Below are 6,566 nucleotides of genomic sequence, written 5' to 3'. Positions count from 1 at the left end.
GTTAAAAGGTTGCAGTGCTGGGATTCAGCCCAGGTCTCTTGGCACAACTACTCAAAGACTCAAAGTCTTTCATTTTTTGTTTTTACTGATTTCCATGCTCTAATTGCCAGTTAATTAACCTATACTTAAATGGTATATTCCTATATTTAATTTTCCTTTTTTCTAAAAGCAAGTTATAATTTGAAACACGCTCCTACTTGGAATATTCAGGGGCCTTGTAGAGATTAATTAGAAAATGGAAATTTCCTGCAAGGAAAAAAAATCACTGTAACAAGAAGCACTATTCAGTTCTTTTCAAGGGAAATGCTATTCTAGCAGCCTGACTGGTCTTTTGTGGAGGAATTTCCTTGGAACAGGTTTACTTATTGATTTAATTTAGCAAACACTTACTATGGTGCACTATGTACTAGGCCAGGCACTATCCTCGACCCTTGACAAATAGCAACTCACTTAGTACTAGAGGTAGGGACCAAATATATCATCCACATTTAACAGATGTAGAAACTGAGGTTCAGAGAGATCGATCTACATATAAGTGGCAGAGGCAAGATTTGAACCCTGGAGCTTTGTCTCTAGAGTCCAGGGGCATAAGCATTACACAGTTCATTCTCTCTCTCTCTCTCTTTTTTTAATGGAGATGAAGGTCTCACTGTGTTGCTCAGGCTATTCTCAAACTCCTGGCCTCAAGTGATCCTCCTGCCTCAGCCTCCCAAAGTGCCAGCATTACAAATTGGGCAACTGTGGCCAGCACAGTTCATTCTTTACTGCCCTGTGTTCTGTGCTCTGCTGGGAACGGTAAAACAATAGCAGCTAGGAGGAGATAAAAACAGGGAGGAGCCCAGGAGACCCTTCTCTGCAGGTTGGTAGAAGGAGCTTTGAAAGCCAAGCAGTGAAGATGAAACTATCTTTAGAGTCTCTGTTACAAGTCATCACTATTGGGTCACAAAGGGAGAGAGGGTCTTCCTCTCTTTGTCACATTGCTAGCCAGTGCTGCTCTGGTCTAAGCTGATTCATGTGGAGGAGGAAGGTGTTATTCTTTTCGCTAACCTACAGCAAAATGACTGCTCACTCTGACCCCCCGCCCACTCCTCCCCAAACCATCTGACTGGCATTTTAGAGGTAAGGTCCAGGTATGTTTAGAACACCTTAGACTTAAGTTGGGGAGGTTGTTGAATCAGAAAAAAAATTTTTTTATAGGGAAGTGCGCTAATATTTTTAGTTTGTAGTCATAAAAAAAAGGCATAGAAAAAGAAAAAAGGATTATATTTTACTTCTGCTTTCAGACTTTATAGAATGAAAAATAACTCTCAATTCTGTCCTTATCCACAGAGGGGAGCAGAGGGGTTATAAAAGCCCAGGTCTTAGCACAAAATAATCAATTACCCTTAAGGGTCTGGTTTTTATGTTTGGATTATTTAAACTTTTTGCTTTCTATTTAACTTTTTTCTTAGCCTCTAGCCTTTTGGATTAGTTAGGTCTCAGGAGGAAAAATTAAAAGATGAAAGACACATTAGTTCACAAGTTTCCTTTTTTAAAGGTTGATGAGAAAGAGAGTTTCAACCAGGATGGTGTGGTTGTAAGAAACAGAGATCCATCAAAGTTTCCTGGGAAATTGAGAAAATCCAGGAAGCTCCAGGGCAAGGTTTCTCTCTTAGCATCTCTGTTTCCTTCCTCTCCCTCTCCTTTCTCTTCTCTTCTCTTCTCTTCTCTTCTCTTCTCTTCTCTTCTCTTCTCTTCTCTTCTCTTCTCTTCTCTTCTCTTCTCTTCTCTTCTCTTCTCTTCTCTTCTCCTCTCTTCTCCTCTCCTCTCCTCTCCTCTCCTCTCCTCTCCTCTCCTCTCCTCTCCTCTCCTCTCCTCTCCTCTCCTCTCCTCTCCTCTCCTCTCCTCTCCTCTCCTCTCCTCTTCTCTTCTCTTTTCTTCTTTCTCTCTCTCTCACTCTCTTTCTCTCTGCTCATCTCTTCTACCCTCTTCTCTTCACCAATAGGCTTCCCCATCCCCTATTTTATTATCTCCTCCTAACATTAGCTTTCATGTGATTTTTTGAATCAGTTTGACATCACAGCATCCCTTTCCCTTCAGCTCTACCGCTGCTAACTCCCTGTGTTTCTCAGTTTTCCAATTCCTAGTTTGGATAAGAGCTGTCTGAGTGGCCCATCTTTCTGAGACAGGCTGCATAAGCCACAGGCCAGTCTATAAATTGATAGCCTTCAGACAAGTCATCCTCGCTCAGTTGTGGCAATTAGCATGAAACGTCTGCTTCAGCTACAGGGACTGGACTGAGGTGGGAAATGTCTCTTAGAGGGGCCTGTGGGTGGGCCGGCATGATAAACATGGCCAGTGGAAGGAAGGCAGATGCAGCTCAGTTAAAATGAGTACACTGGAACCACACTTTAAAGATAACCTCAGTGTTTGTGCCACTGACCTTACGCTACATTAAAAAGTGATCGATGTTTTTATGGTCCTTCCAGAACAAAATCCTTTGGATAGTATCCAAGATAGATGCTTTTGTTATCAACTTCAACTATGGCTGAGCTGTATTATGGTGACTTTGTGGGGTACAATCTATTGCTTTAATTTCTGATAGCATCAGTGAATGAAAATAATGCCCTGGTACACTGGAAAGATCCCAAGCCTTTGCAATTAGATAGCACTGGGTCATTTGGTGTTTGCATCCTGTGTGACTCATCTTCACACCAGCTTCCTCATCTATAAAACATGAATAACACAGTGAAAATTAAATCCATGTTAAAGTACTTTTCTTAGTACCTGGCTCATATTAAGCACTCAATAAATGATATTTGTGAACAGCTATGCCCCTTGCCCAGGATATTTTTCAATACTTGTGTGGCCTGATTTTTACCAACAGGAGGACATTAAAATAAACTCAGCAGAGACTTGGTAAGGACGGTCTACATTCTAGTAAAGTTATATTTGTTCTCTGGCCATCTTTTCAAACCCATTTAAAACACCAAAGATAACAACAAAAACAAAAAGAAAGGAAACCTCATTTTCAAGGAATCAATTCAATAGCCATGTATTGCTTCTCGGCCTTTTGGCTAAGATCAAGTGTGAACAGCCATGTTATCAGTTAGACTTCTTAGCTACAAACCACAGAAATTGATTCTTGCTGATATAAGCAGAAAAAAGAGATAACGGGTAGCTCACCGACTCGCTGGGAAGCCTTGGAGAATCAAGGCCACAAAATGAGCAGGAACAAATGGAGGTCCTCCAGACTGTCCCATGATTTAGGTTGTTAAAATTTAGGTCACTTTTAAATGTATTGCTATAGTTGTTGCTTAAAGCTGAATACACCCTAACTGATACACTCGCTTTAAGTAGTTGGACTCATGGGCCCTGACCTATTCCAGAGCTCTGCTTTTTGCCTATTCCCCACTGTCATGAGGAACCTAACAGGCCCCCAGTGCTCTGAACCTCCACTAAACGCCCTCATTATAGCAGCCCCATGGTGCAGCCAGCACACCCCAGCTTGTGGCCACCCAGCCTCTGATTACTCTTCTATCTATTGTGTGTCCTAAGGAAGAAAGAAAGAGAAAAGAGAAAATGAGCTATGAAGTATGGGTTTATGCCTCACCTATGCTGTAGAGACCTGAATTTCTCCCTTGTCATGCTGATTACAGGTTATTACAACACCACGTTGACTGAGGGGCCCTGGTTACGGCCCTGTGATTTAGAGACTAGCTTCTCCTTAGATGTGGTCCTCTGAGTCATAGAAAATAGCACAGTTTTCATTCACTTAGGAAGTTATTTTACATTCAAAGATAACTATTTTAAAAAAATTAAAATGACCAATAGTTATATATAAATTTAGTTAGCATGTATAATTTATGTAGTGTTCTATAATTACATGTATACCCAAGTAGAGTAAGCTTTAAAGATATGAAAGGACTTAGGTGTAGGTACCATCTCAGTCTGTTTGGAATACTATAACAAAATACCACAGACAGAGTGGCTTAAATAAACAGAATTGATTTCTCACAGTTCTGGAGACTGGGAAGTGCAAGATCAAGGAATTGAAGCCCATTAAATTCCTGGAAAGGGCTCTCTACCTGGCTTACAGACGGCTGCCTTCTTGCTATGTCCTCGCATGGCTTTTCCTTGGTTTGTGTGTGTAGAGCATGAGAGAGAGAGCAAACTCTCTTAGGTCTCTTCTAATAATGACACTAATTCTGTTGGACCAGGGCCCCACCCTCATAACCTCATCTAATCCTAATTACCTCCCAAAGGCCCCATCTCCAAATACCATCACATTGGGGACTAGAGTTTCAACATCTGAATTTTGGGGGGACACAAACATTCAGTCTACAACAGGTACTATTTTCAACAATACTTACAAATATCAAATTTCCTCTTTTCTCAAACTTAGGGTTAAAAGGGATCTATTCATTCTTTCATTAGCTGGTTATTTTAATTATTTTTGAGCACCTACTGTGTGCCAGACCTGTGCTCTTTCAGGGATTGAAAGCATCAAGACTCACTGAGCTTCTGAAACCCAGATTAAACATCCCCTTATCACATTTCTTTCTGGCTCTCATTATCACCTATCTCTTTTCATGCTTGGTTATTGAATAAATTTCCCAAAGAGTTTAAAATTTTTTTTCTTAGATCTCCATCTTTCTTTTTAATGTGGCTCAGCCAACAGAAAATGACAACTGCTACGTGCACTCCATGCTTCCCAGTGTGACTTCTCAGCAACTCTGCTTTTGCAATTAGTTTTTACCTCCTCAAAGGAAAGGGCCTCTCTGCCCACAGGTACTATATTTGGCTGTTAAGTGTTTAATAATTAATTGCTTCGATTAATAATTTCTTTTTATTAATTCTAGCAGGCATCTAGTTCATATTTTAAAATGGCCATACATTTTTCCAGAAAGACAACAAATTTTAAACTCATATGTACATAACATTAAAAATTATGTTTGAAACAGAAATATATAAGGTGGCTTTTCATAATCACTGCCACCCTGATAGAAACAGGATCAGAAACTCTATAGCTCTGGGATGAAAATAAAAAAAGGTGGTTACGGCCCCCACAACCGTAAGAAGGTAGAAGAAGAATGTATGTCCATACCACAGATTTTCTCACATACATGTACCACTTCATTCATTTCCTCTATTCGTGCTCATTAGTCTCTGTATTAGTGGTTCTCAGTCATGGTGTCACAGCACACTTATGGGCAGAATCAGCTGTGAGGGGAGTGCCGTAAGTACTTATGTTACTTCTGTGTATTTTAACAATGCAAACAATACTTTTCCCTTAAATTAAAGTCAGTTCTCATAGTGCACGTATACTTGGTAGAAGCTAAGTCACATCAATAGCCTTAGCTGCAAGGGAGTTTGGTAATTACAGGCTTTAGCTTTTTAAGCCTCTGCAGAACAGGAAGTCATATTAAAAGGAGGTTGCAACAAATGTCAAGTAGGCCAATATCCATTTTTACAATTATAAAGCCATTATTTTGAGGGTTAAATAATTTACCCAAGATCATACAGTAGTTAATAAAAGAGGAGAGATTTAAATGAAGGTCTCCTGGCTCTAATGCTGATGATGCTTATATCCTAAACAGTTTGTTGGAATCTCTCGTGTAACTTTTATTACATTGGGTTAGTGGTATACTCACTCATCTGCCTCGATTAGGAACGTCCTTAAGGTAGAGACATGTTGTAGCGGGTTATTACACTCAAGGTCTCTCCAGTACAGTATTCACGCCCTTGTGTAATCTCCTCCCACATTTGTTCTAGGCTTGCCCACATAATTTGCTTTGGCCAGTGAGATGTCAGCAAACTTGACGTCAGTTCAGTAAGCGTTTGCACATTGGAACTTCGCTACCACCATGTTAGGAAGTCCAGGGAGCTGACTTGAGAATGGAAGACATGGAGAGAAAGGACTAGACGCCCAGCTGTCTCGACTGGGCCCAAACCTCTGAGACCTGCAGCCAAGTGCGGCACCACGAGTGAGCCCAGGTGAAACAGCAGAAGAGCTGTCCAGCCAACTCACAGAATCATAAGAATTAGTAAATTACTGCTTTTAGTCTCTAAATTTTGGGGCTTTTTATTATGCAGTAGTAGATAATATTTTTTTAATTTTTTTCATTATTTTTTTTTACTTTTTTGACAAGCATACATCGGACAAAGTAGTAGATAATTAAACACATATCTTATTTGTAATTTATCTGTGTATTAATATAGATTAATGTGTTAATCTAGAATATTTTTAATATATCTGTTTATTCATTCATTTATTCAGCAATTATTTAACTGGCACCTACTACCTGACAGGCACTGTGATAAGCAGTGGGGGCTATAATAAGGGACCAGACAGAGCCTGCATCCAAGGTCCATATCCCTTATGGAGACGCATCCACTAAGGAATGTGAACTAATGAAGATATGATTGTGATATTATGAGATACAGACTATCAGAAGGGTAAATACTGGTCGCTATGGAGGAACCTAACAGTGGCACCTAACTCAATTTGAGGAGAAGGTGTCATAGGAAAATGCCTGATGCAGATACTCAGTGCATATTTATTTTCAGCTGGTGTAGATGAAAGA

General features: G+C 40.0%; 1 long non-coding RNA gene across 1 annotated transcript; it reads left to right on the top strand.

Annotated features, from left to right (window-relative positions):
- Positions 1-890: 890 nt before the first annotated feature.
- On the top strand, positions 891-6,052 carry LOC105869760 (uncharacterized). The gene is made up of 3 exons (XR_012923732.1): positions 891-1,130; positions 4,624-4,770; positions 5,755-6,052. It is a non-coding gene; the product is annotated as an uncharacterized LOC105869760 (long non-coding RNA).
- The last annotated feature ends 514 nt before the right edge of the window (positions 6,053-6,566 follow it).

The sequence above is a fragment of the Microcebus murinus genome, chromosome 2, assembly GCF_040939455.1.
Source record: "Microcebus murinus isolate Inina chromosome 2, M.murinus_Inina_mat1.0, whole genome shotgun sequence".
Classification (NCBI taxonomy): domain Eukaryota; kingdom Metazoa; phylum Chordata; class Mammalia; order Primates; family Cheirogaleidae; genus Microcebus; species Microcebus murinus.
Note: the sequence above shows the minus strand (reverse complement) of the source record. Positions and strands in the feature narration are given on the sequence as shown.